The sequence below is a fragment of the Tachypleus tridentatus genome, chromosome 4 (assembly GCF_004210375.1).
Source record: "Tachypleus tridentatus isolate NWPU-2018 chromosome 4, ASM421037v1, whole genome shotgun sequence".
Taxonomy (NCBI): domain Eukaryota; kingdom Metazoa; phylum Arthropoda; class Merostomata; order Xiphosura; family Limulidae; genus Tachypleus; species Tachypleus tridentatus.
Window position 1 is genome coordinate 29,077,380 of NC_134828.1, and position 12,704 is coordinate 29,090,083.

Below are 12,704 nucleotides of genomic sequence, written 5' to 3' on the forward strand. Positions count from 1 at the left end.
GCGTTAAGTTCAAAGTTCTGAAGCAAGTGGTCACGTTTGTTAGAGGTAACAACAGCGTCAGATTAATTAGCTAACCGTGTGTGTATATATGGAATTCAAAACGTCTAATGGTTATCTCGCTGAACATAATCTCAGATTATAGCTTAATTTTCTAAACAACAGAACTTTATACAGATGGTATTGTATAGAACACTTTCTTCTTACGTTACGCCTACTTTCACGTGGATGTCAAACAAAAGTAAATTGGTAGATGTAATGAAATACAACACAACGTAACTCAGTTCTCCTTACAGTGATCACACTCACGTCTTAATCTGTTTTTGAGAAATATAAACGTATGGTTTAGATATTACCACCATACAAAATTGAAGTTTCTATATGCCTTTTTTTTTTTTTTTTTGCTACCCTACACCTTCTCCTTGCTTTTACGTAGTTATTACAATTGATGCACGAGCACAGAAAAATGCTACATCATCGACAGTTCGTGAATTTTATGGAAATTAGGGACCAACTTTGCCGCCACCCCTCATTAGCTCAAACGACAGCAGCACTACTTGCGTACTGGCGAGTTTGTTGGAAACCTATAAGTCTGTCAGTGTCCGTTAATAATTTACGAATGTTTGAACCGATTGTCTCATACCTCTCATATGCTTCCATGAAATGAGATAGGAGTCGATTTCTTGACCTAACCCCTCCCCCGAGACATGCGTGGGTGTGTATATTCCGTATTAAAGTGGAAGCATAAGACCAAGATTATTCATTTTTACACGATTTTATCTGCATAAAAATTCGGTGCCAGGAACGTACCCAAGGGAAACTCTTTGGAATCAGCTATATGCAAAACCTGTTACGAGATACAATACCGTATGATGCACACTCGTAAATTTATATTTCGAAAATACTCTTTATATTTAGGTTGCTTAAATAAACCTCATAAGCTCTCCCAGTACGTAAAGATAATTGAGTGATGATATAGTAATTTTATGTACGGTCAGATTAAAAAAAAGTGACCCGTCCACTTTCTTTTTTGTATCCTCCCACCACAATCTCTTTTTTTGATTATTATACAAGGAAAGAAAGAAAGAAAAGAAAAAGGAGAGATGAACATAGTTGATTTACTTTGTCATAAATTCTGTATCGTTTCGATGAAAAATGAAACCCTTTGAAAACGAGCAACAATCATGAAAAAAGGGGTGAAAACTAGTTAAAAGATGACGTTTCCTTTATTTTCCAAAACTTTTGACGCTAAACATTTTCTTTTTTTAATTGCCCTAAGATAAGTTTTCTTCCTTCATAATTACACTTACTACACATTCGTGTTAAGAGAAGGGTGTCTGGTGAAACAAAAGTATGTTTAATTAATACTTTTCAATCTGGCAAAGAGGTACGTAACTTGAATTTTTCATGTAAACAAACAGAGGCTTTCATGAGTAGACGCGTCTATTCCAGTAAATTACAATAAATAATTTGGTATGACCATTGCACTAGTTAGTATCAAGAACTATTACAGGCATACTGCTTTGAAAGTTTTAGTAAAATACTTTAACCTAAAGGCTTCTTTCGGTCCTTACTTCATGAGGTTTCAAAACTGAATTGCTTGTGTACATGTCAGATTTGAATGCATAGTTTATGTTTGTGTCAGGTATCGCACCAAGAGAAGCATGTACTATACTTTTCTAGCTGAATAACATTAATGTCGCTCTCACCGAAATATTTTATTTAGATGAATTTGGTTTGTTCTGGTTTATCTGTCGTTTTTGTTTTAAAGTTAGAAAATTAGGTCTGTGTTGCTTGATACTGAAACCTTTACAAGCGTATTCCTTTGTCGAATTACCATGAACTAGCAACCTTAATTAAACAGCTGTTCCGGGATTTCATATGGGAATACCTTTCTATATTCAAAACATCTGGGAAGAGACTCGAGCCACTGCGGTCTGATACTTGTACTTTGTGTTGTATATAATTATTGACAATGTATGTTTTCAAACATTAATATCTGTTAAACAGATTGAATGAAAATTGAGCTGGTCGTCACATTTACTTTATTACTTAAACAGAGAAATTAAAGTTGTGTATATTTCTACTTGTTCTCAGTTTGTGTGTTTCTTTTAGAATCCTCAACAAGCTTTGAGTAAGGATTTTTTATTGGTACATTATACACTAAAATCTGCCATTTATATGTGATGGTGAATACAAAAAGTTACACAAAAACCAATAACAATACATCCAATGTGAAAAGTAACAGCACTGTAAAATATTATTTTTTTCTAAACAGACACTCCAAATATACAATACTTTGTTTCCTCATCTCTCCTTCTTAACTTTTTGTTTACTCTATTCATTCAGACAAATGTTTTAGGTCGGTTAGTCATCACTTTCAAAAATTACTTTTCTTGGTACAATACAGTAGTTTTAACTTTCCAAACACTTTTATGGAAGTAACAAAACACCTTTAATTCATTTTACTACACCTGAATCTTTGGGTACACAAGTTTAAATTATCTGTTGCATAAACAGCTCAAATTAACCAGTAAGCCTCATCTTATTTTGTTTTGGTTTTTTTTAATGTTTCTATCAGTATTCTAATCTGAGAATAGGAAACCTCACCTGTGAATTAGTAATTGAGTACAGTTCACAAAGGACTCAAATTAGCCAAGAAAAGTTAAATGTTTTACCCATCAATTCTTATTCCAAAAGATCCTATTTTCCATTACGAGTTTTAAAAAATATGCATTACAAAAAAAATGTTGGAATGTGTAATGAATTATAAATATTAACAAACTTCTCTTAAAAATAAAACTAAAAGGTGATGTTTAGGCCATTGTGTTGGCATGTTTGACTTTAAAACAATCTAATATAATTACCAAAATATAAATTGAAATGATTATGAAAAAACTTACATTTTCACATGCTTTACAAGGTTTCGATTAATCTGTTTGAACACACATAAAACGTATGGACATAAAATACCAGTAGCATTGTGTTGTTACAAACAATTTCCAATTTGATCTTACAGCAGTTTAAATTAGTTTTTATTTGCTGTATGACTAGGCTCAAACATTTCTAGAAGCACACTCCAAAGCTACCCAGACAAAACTTATCATCTGAGATACTTTTCCAAAATGAAATATTAAAAGTTTATAGCATGCTTGTATTAAGAAATTCATAAATTTGTGAAGGCTCATACTGGATGATAAAAAATAAACACAAGATCTACACAAAGAGAAACAGGGCTTGAGCAATTTGCCCAAGATTAGCCCCCTTCTCTCCCCTCATTAGTCTGCAAGTGTACATTAGGCTTAAGAATTAAACTCAAGTGGAATACATGATGCAGTGACAAAGACCTTTTAAAGCTATAAAACATCCTCTAACCAATATGTTGACAAATTCTTAAAAGCTATTTTACGTCACAGGTTTAAAAAAAAACAAAAACATACTGATGGACCACATCATACAGTGTTCAACCTTGAGGGGCTACATCTTTGGTAAAAGCCTAATAGAAACAAACACCTCTGGTTCAAAAACCAAATAGCTGCAGGTTAAGTAAGAATTTAATTAAAACATCATTGTCATCGAGTCTTTAGCTACTGGTGTACTTTTCAAGCTACTCTCATGGTAAAAGATCCCAAATTCCATAAATTAACCTGTTTAACCTTGTCATTCTTTAAACTGCTACTGGGCCTTTTCTATATTTTTTAACTTTTGTAAGCAATGTTATTTTTTAAAAGAAAATTAAATGTCACAGTTTCTAAAAATAAGAATTTAAAAAAACTATATCTGGCTAATATTTTCCAAGAATCAAAATTATATGTCAATTTCTGAAACTGATGCAATTAATATCTACATTAAAAACACATTAAGCTGTGTGAATCTGTATTCTTCACATCTTATTGACATTAAAACAAAAACAAAAAATACTTTTTTCTCTCTCTCTCTCTCTCTCTCTCTCATTTTCAATTCAGGGCATTAGAGCTCCAACAGTTTAACCTCCACATACCCTGAAGAATTATGCAATGGCCCATTAGGAAGAAGAGATGACATTTAGAGTAGCTGCCACAGTTTAGAAAAATTAAAGGAAGTCCACATAACACCAGTTATCAAACTGACAATCATATGGTCACACCCAGGAGTCTCCTGCTGGCGCCCCCTGGTGGTCAAGTAACATGGACTGGGAAGACGAGTCAGGATGGCGGTTCTTCTTCTTGTCACGATTAACTTGGGCATAAAGTGGCTCTACAGGGGATCTCATCTAAGTTTGAAACATTGTAGAAAATGAAATTTTTCAGAATATATTTCAAATGGTAAAAGTGAAACATCATCAATTTTTTTTTCTTTCTCTTTTAATTAAATTCAAATAGTACAAACAAAATTCAATATTAGTTTAAAACTCAGTCACAGAGATTACCACAGCACTCTCTTAGGAAGACGTTTGTTTTTGTTTCAATAATCACATTAGTTGCAACCAACATTTTACAGGTTCATTTGCTAAACACTGACTTAAGAACACAACATTCACTAATGCTGATTTATTTACAGATGAACAAGCCACTACAATTTAAATAAACATTTTTTCTTATATCTTCCAAAGTGAAATAATTAAAAAAGTTGTAGGATGTGTGTAAAAACTGTATGAGACAAAGAAGTTTCCATTCAGGTGTATCTTAGAAACATATCATGAATATCAATAATTATAATGTACACTTACCAAAACATGATCAAATATTAAGGACTGTTTTTCAAATAATAACTCTGAGTTCAAACTAAGCCAATTTCTTAATTTATTTTTATACAAATCTATATGTATATATAAAAAATAAAACAAAACTGAATGTTTCTTGTCACAAAACTAATTTGATTTTGTCACATCTGCATGCTAAAACAAAAAGTATGTTAACATTTATTAGCAGGCCTAATTTATCCTATACTGATTCTAATATAACAATGTTGTCAAGAATTTTGAGCGAGTTAGACCTATTTATTTGACAAATTCTATATTGAGAAAATTCTTAATCTAATTGTTGTTTGGTAAATGGATTCCATTAACATTTTCAATACATTATTCCTTTAACATAGATTTATGTAGATTTAGCTGGAAACTCCATAATTTAAAATAAATTTAGTGTAGATAGAGAGAGAGAGAAAAGAGTATTGTAGCATTAAAAATACCTCTGTTAGCATTACTTCTTCAGTTACAGTATTAAATGCTAAAAGCTGGCATAGAAGTAGAATTATTAGGCTTAATATTTATCACCAATATTTACTTACTGTTAATCTAAAAACTACAGTTTTTAGTTGTTTTACTGAATGATTTAATATATTATTTTTTATATATTAAAACACCTGTACAAGTTATGAATATTTTTTCTACAATATACATATATATATTTTTTATTAAATAATAAAGCCACTTTCTTGCTCACTATTTAATTTATAGAAAATATGCTATTAATAAATGTTTTGGAGAAATTAGAACTGACAACCATAATATTTAAAAAGAAATACAGTTCAAAAATGTTTAAAGATGATCCTTAAAATTATGGGAACAAAAACATATGTTTGACCTCTCAAAAATAATATAAACTAGAAATGAAGTAATGAAATAAATCACAAGACAAGTAAATAATTGAGACTGGTGTACTGCTAATGAATTCTTGAGAAACTATTACAGGCTGGGGTAACCCTTTCCTATTGATAGTTATTTGTTATTACAAGTCATGCAACAAACAGACAAAACATGAAGAGGAAAACCACCCACCAAAATGAGTATTTTAAAAGTGACTTGGGAGCAAGACTAGAAGCCATGAGGTGGAGGCTAAGACAAAAAATATGTTAGATATGAGAACAGTGCATAGTACTAAGTTAAGAGTGAGGTGAGAAAGGCATAATAATGATAGATTAAGAGAGGAAACACTTGAAATCTCGTTGCTTTTATTATCAGTATAAATCTAGTTTAATATTTTACAAAACTAAACAGACATTGATATGAGATTCCTTTTAATTACTTATTTACATTTTCTCTAATGGTTAGGTCATTTTGTATCCTATTATTTTCTTTAAATTAAAATATGGTCCTAATTAGACAACAATTTTTATAATTTACATTTATGATATACTGAGAATTACTGCACCTCTAGGCATATCTAAAATACTACAAAACTGCTTGATAATTTTAAAGCAGATGTACTTAGTTTAGTGAATATCTTAGTAACTACAGTTATAATATCCTTAATCATCTTTATCATTTACAATTTTACTGCAAGTGAAGTAAGCCTAGACTGGTTAGCTGATAACTGAGGTTTCACCATACACTTGGTTTATTCCACACACACACACACACACACACCTTTAATTATACAGTTTAAACAATGAAAATAATCTATTTAAGGTTATAGCATCTCAATGTGTAAGAGTAAGAGACTTCAAGCAGTTTAGTAAACATGTACATATGAATGAGTCAGGAACTCACTGGAGCAGGTGGATAAATAGGCACTCCTCCAACAGGGGCCGATGGTGGAAGTCGACAGGATGGGCTAGGTCATTCATTGGATATTCTTCGCCTAAATAAAACACACAAAAGTACACACACAAAATTCAAGCACAACACAAACAAGTTTAACTTTAATATTTTACACTAAACTACATACATACATGCTCATTAACTTTAACTGATGGTTCCACTTTAGCATAGTTTCTTATTTTACCCATGATTTGTAAATTATATGGCACCAGAAAATTTTCATTTTTAGCTGGCATTAGTTTAAATAGTCAGCTGATAAGGATGCTTTTTACTAACATTAATAAAATGAGTGAACAGTAATTAATAAAGATTCTGACAGTGTAAATAGGTTATAATATAATTTTGTAACAAGGTACAAACATTTTACTCACCTGATTGTACACACCCACTGAAAAAGATAAAAAACAAATTTTACATTATGCTTTAACTCTACTGCATAAAATTACACAAATTTAGGTCAATAAAAGAAAAACCTCACAAAGAACATGGATTTTCTTTCTTCAGTCTTAGTTACCAATAAAACAGAGTTTCATATTAACCAAAAATTAACAATTTAATGAAAATCTTTCAAAGTCATTGTTAATAACCTATAATATCAAAGCACTAACATCTGTTCCTGAAGAATTCTGTCTTCTAATTTCATAATTTGAATTCTTAAAAATCTTACTTTATTTAATTACTGCTCATTACCAATAGATTCTAAATGCAAAATATGTCTTTATACCAATATAATGATTTGGCTAATTCCAGTTTTACTGTAGTAATTATTTTTAACTATAAATTGTAGAAAATAAAAAATAATATATATACATTTCAATCTTGCACCTGATACTCACAATAAAAGTATTTTTTTTGTAAAAAATAAATATTTAAATTATTTTAACATTTAATGCATGAGCTCAGAGCACATCCAAATTTCAATTCTAATATGTATGATGCTGATAAATTAGATAAAAAATAAACAGAAACACATAATGGAAGGTTATTGTATAAATTTGATACTTAAATGTTTCATATTAAATCAAAGTTATAGTTAAAAAGTATGATTACGATTGAAACTTTCTTCTATTTCATAGCAGCTCTTGTCAACAAAGTTTGTGCTCAGTTATTTGTTCTAACCATTGATCTATTAATAACTTATAGATAAGTGGTTTCAACACTCCAGTCCTTAGTTAAAGTATTATTGTTTGTAGAATTTCATGCAAAGCTACTAGAGGGCTCTCTGCACTAAGTTGCCACTAACTGTTCTCAATTTGAAAGTGATGGTAAGAACAGTCAGTCAATACCATTCACCACCACTTATTAGGTTACGTTTTACCAGCAAATAGAGGTATTGACTATCACATCATAATGTCCTTACAACTGAAAAGAGGGCATACTGAGTAATGGATTTCGATCCTATAATCAGTAGATAAGTAAGATGCCCTAACCATTAAGCCTAAAATATTATATACATAATTGTTTATTGTTTTACACTATTTTAAACTAATGGTTGTATATTTTACAATATCCAACAAAAAAAATGAAGTGACTTTCTTTAATATAACAACCCTTTACGCTTTTGCAGTACATCCAAATGCACTATAAAACCAAACATTTCTTGTTTACCTTGTCCTCCACGTGGAAGTGTCCTATCTTCATATTTGGTTCCACCTTGTGTGCTAATTGGTCGACAAGTGCTATTAACACTTCCAGTAGGAGAGGCAGAACTACGAGCAACCATAGTGCGTGTAATAAAATGAGTTTCTTTCCAACCTGATCTTCTGTACACTTCTCGAGCTCTTGATGTTGCCACATGTTGTAAAGCAACTAAAAAATATAATCAAATTAATCATCATAAGATCACATAAGTATAAAAAGTGACACTAATTCTGATAGATTAATAGCAGATAGGAAAAAACATTAGTATAATTTAAATTTGATAAATAAAAATGTCAACAACAGAAAATTCAATTTGTAAAATGAAAAAGTTGTTTTACATACATAAAAGGGTATTGGAATAAATTACAAATTGAAAGTGGAGTGGAAAATGGATTACTTGTAAAATTATTTTATAGCTAATGAAAATCTCAGACAAAAAAATATGTACACAAAATATTACACATTCTAACTTTTAGAGAAAAACAACTCAAAAAACGTTTATTCAGAATATTTTATACTGTTAATAGTGCATCATTAAAGATTCAACTATGGATGGAATTTATAACTTTGAAGATTACTGTTTGCCCTTACTATAAAAAAGTGTGTTAAGGTGGTTTTCTTTTCTCACAAAATCAAAATCAGGAAAAATTAAAATTCTGAACACCAATCAGATTGATTTTAAGACAGTGTAATCACAAATTAAATAAAAAAACACAACAGAACATATTTTAGTAGTATATTAGAGCAGAACTATTATTTTAACAAGAAATGCATACACGCACTTGAGCAGTAAACTTGACTACCCGAGGGAAAATTTCCCTCGTTGTTTTGCTATGTAAGTTAATCTCTCCACCCTCCTGCTTCCAACAGTGACCGAGCAAAATCACTGTTTTAACAATTACTTCATTGAGTGTTGCAAGCACAGCAGCAATGGTTTCATTTGATGTTCCAACATCATGGGCAGAGCCACTATTTGAAGTTTCTGAACCAAATCTCGATAGCATATTTCCCAAAAAAGATATTGTGATATTTTGAGTTAATTGGTCTTTTTTCTTGTTGTTTTATTGGACACTAGTTGATTGCATTGTTAAAATGTTAAAAATAAAATAAAGGTTATTTTTCATAAGATTGATAAAAATCAAAACCCTTTCCAGTTCTTTTCTCATCAACCAGGATATAATATAGAAAATAGCAACTTGTTTCTTTATACAATATTCCAAATTATTACACTTAGCCAAAGATAGCATATAGCAAAGAAGTTTTAAATAAACAATCACGAAGTTTAAGCAGAATATCCTATATGATAAAGTTAATTATAGTTACCTTTGTAAGGACACAAAAAAGTATTCTGTTGAAACAAAACAGTTTGTATATTTATGTAACTACAGAACCTTCCTTAAGAGTTTTATATTTCAGAGTAAATAGTTTTTGCTTTCTAATTACTGATAATTTCTGATCAAAACTCAACGGAAGTAAAAGATGTAGCCATTTAAAAAAAAAAAAAATTATTGTAAGAATCTTACCTATAAGTTCTTTGTTCCTTTGTCCATAGCAAGTTTCAGAAGCAGTAGCAACTGCACATACAACCCTATCAACTTCCATTCAGAGCTCCACTAGAATTGGTAACCCTTTTTCCTTCCTCACAGCTGCTCTAATGTCTATGCTTGGCTGTGTGTTGAGAATATAAAAAGAAAACAGGTAAAGTCATCACAATTTTTTATTTTATAAGAAGATTTTAGTTGTTAGTAGAAGATAAACAAGTATAATTCTAGTTTCACACCAAGCTAATTTCGAATCCTGTAGTTGAAGTAAACATTTGTTCATCTAACAAACAGTGGTTAGTCTCTGACCCTTATATGGGTTTACATTTCAATAATTGCTCTTATTTTGAATTTAAAACATTATCCACTTTCACAAGTACAAAAAAAAAACTTATACAAGGAAGTTTGTTGGGAATGTTATTTCTACCTCTCTTGTTGAAATTTATTATACCATTCATTTAAATATTTTGTATCTCTTTTGATAAATGTACAGATACATCAAAGAGAGAGAGAGAGAGAGTGTGTGTGTGAGTGTGAGACACCCCTCACTAGTGCCAACTACTAACAAACTAACTATTCATGTAAAAACAATATTATAAAGACACAAAAATATTTCTTGAACAGTAGCAGATACTTACTGTATTCATTACGAAATTTCATAATCACACTACTCAAGGACGACGTAAGTTCTCTTCTTTATGAAGCAATATTAACTTCTGATTAGAGCAAACTCGCTACTTAGATAAAACATTTGAAAGAAACAGATTATTAGAATGTTCGGTTTCTGAATAACCATGAATACCAAGAACCATACCTGCCAATAACAAGCTGCTAAGTTCTGGATACTTCCAGCTGCTGCTTCTAAGGTTTCAGGTTTGAACATTCAGACAGCAAGGACAGGTAGGAATGAACTATTTCTGGTTGCCAAAGCAGCTCCATTCCTCGTAGGCTGAGAAGTGGGTCTTGGCATGTTTGTAGCCATTAATTCCTTCTTTTGTTTTTCTAGGTTTTGAGCTTCTTTCTTCTTCTTACTAGCACCAAAACATCCAAGGTTGTCACCAACTAAAAATATAAAAATAAAGTGGAAATAAGATAATTTAACCATGAGATGTTGGTATAAAATTATTAAACACTTCTCAGAAATTGTTCTGACAAGGTAATAGAAAATATTACGTGAATTGTCCAAATTATTTTGAGCAACATTTGATACCACATATCACTGATTCAAAGTTACCTAGTCCACAGTTAAAGATTTAACAAAATAACATTTCACAAATTAAAAGATAAACGTTATGAAGATTTTGTTTTTTAATTTCATTATCTCCTATAACATCCACTACATTTTGTATAGATAATTACACCTGCATGTCTTTGTCGTATAGTGAGAACAACCAACCACATCCTGCACATTGAGAACGTTTTAAAAGCAAGTGCTACAGTCAGTACCTTTATGACTGAGTGACTGAAGATGCCACATGGTATACATTGGTGTAATGTACACCATATATACACCTGCTAACCATCTGAAAACAACTGGACATACGTTTTCCTATGTTTGTGCTTGTGTGTATACTGCAAATGTACACATGATTAGCATAGCACTTAATAAAACTGTCATACACTGGGAGGAGCCTTGTGATTTTTATGAGGAGATAAAAACAGATGACATAAAATTCACAAGAAAAGCCATTTATATCATTTATACACTTAATGGACATCTTACCTATATACAATCCTCTGTACACATTGGGTATAGAAGGTTCTAACAAAAAGGTTCAAATTCTGCCTTTGTCTCTCATAAATGAACTACTGACATGATCACTTAGGAAAATTTCAATGTACATTTTTGGAAAACAAAGATAAAAAGAAATAATACTTTACTTCTTGACACACCTATAATACATACTCCAGTTGTTTTGATTATATGTTAAAAATCTTTCCTATACAATTTACATTACAGCTGCTGAAACAATTATCATTACCATTTGCTTGATATTTCATCCTCTAAGTCAAAACATTATTTTTTATTTGAAGTGCACTGAAGTAAGAGAAAATATTCACCCTGGAAGACAAGATTATGAGGGTTTGAGAATGTTGTATTACACACAAAAGGTTATCTATTAATAAGACAGAGAATTTGATAATGTTATCACAAGAAAAGGGAAATTTAGTTGTTGTTTGAGATTAAATATAATTTATGCAGTTGCTGAAAACAAATACAGTTTGCTAGTTATTAACTTAAAACTTGTTTAAGTGAAAATTTGTGTGGTCATATTTTAAAAATTAATTAGGACTACAGTCTTGAACTAAGAATAAAAAATACCAGGTTTGTATAAAAAACTTTTAAAGAATAAATTCTGAATCTTATTGTCACAAATTAAATTTGAGACTCCACAGTGACTGATGTACAAGTTTTCTTCATGTGGTAATTTAACTAACATTTGAAAGTAACATATAAAAATAATTTCATTGCAACTAGTTGTGTTCTTCTTTAAGTTAAAACAAATAGCAAATTATCTAAACTCTGATATAAAACCATGTCTGACCAAACAAAAGATCAGACTTGTTTTAAACTTCCTAAATGTATCAAACCTTATTTGAAACCATGAGTTTTAGTTTAAGTACATTTTTATGTAAAATAACAAATAGTGACTGCTGATTAAATACTACTTTCCTCAGTTTCAGCTTCAAACTAAACAGATGCAACAACTTGCATTTCTTTTTTTTTTAAACTATAATCTTTTCACTCTAAAAAACTAAAGAATTTTAAGTAATTAACAAATAATCATGTTTGGAAAATTTTAACCTAAACACATTAATATAGAGAGATACATGAAACAAACCTTATAAATGCTGTTGATAATGGAAATGTGGTCAATAAATATTACGTTATATGATAGAAAACTGTTCATTTTAAGAACAACTTACTATTTTTGTATGTTCTTTTGTTGTAGCAAATTGAGTTTCATTTTGTCGACAAATAACTTTCAGCTCCAGCAACAAAA

At 30.4% G+C, this 12,704-nt stretch overlaps 1 long non-coding RNA gene across 1 annotated transcript; it reads right to left on the reverse strand.

The window, feature by feature from the left end:
* Positions 1-2,545: 2,545 nt before the first annotated feature.
* Positions 2,546-6,504, reverse strand: LOC143248780 (uncharacterized). Its single transcript, XR_013027171.1, has 2 exons — positions 6,467-6,504; positions 2,546-4,249 (listed from the first exon to the last, which is right to left on the reverse strand). It is a non-coding gene; the product is annotated as an uncharacterized LOC143248780 (long non-coding RNA).
* Positions 6,505-12,704: the final 6,200 nt, after the last annotated feature.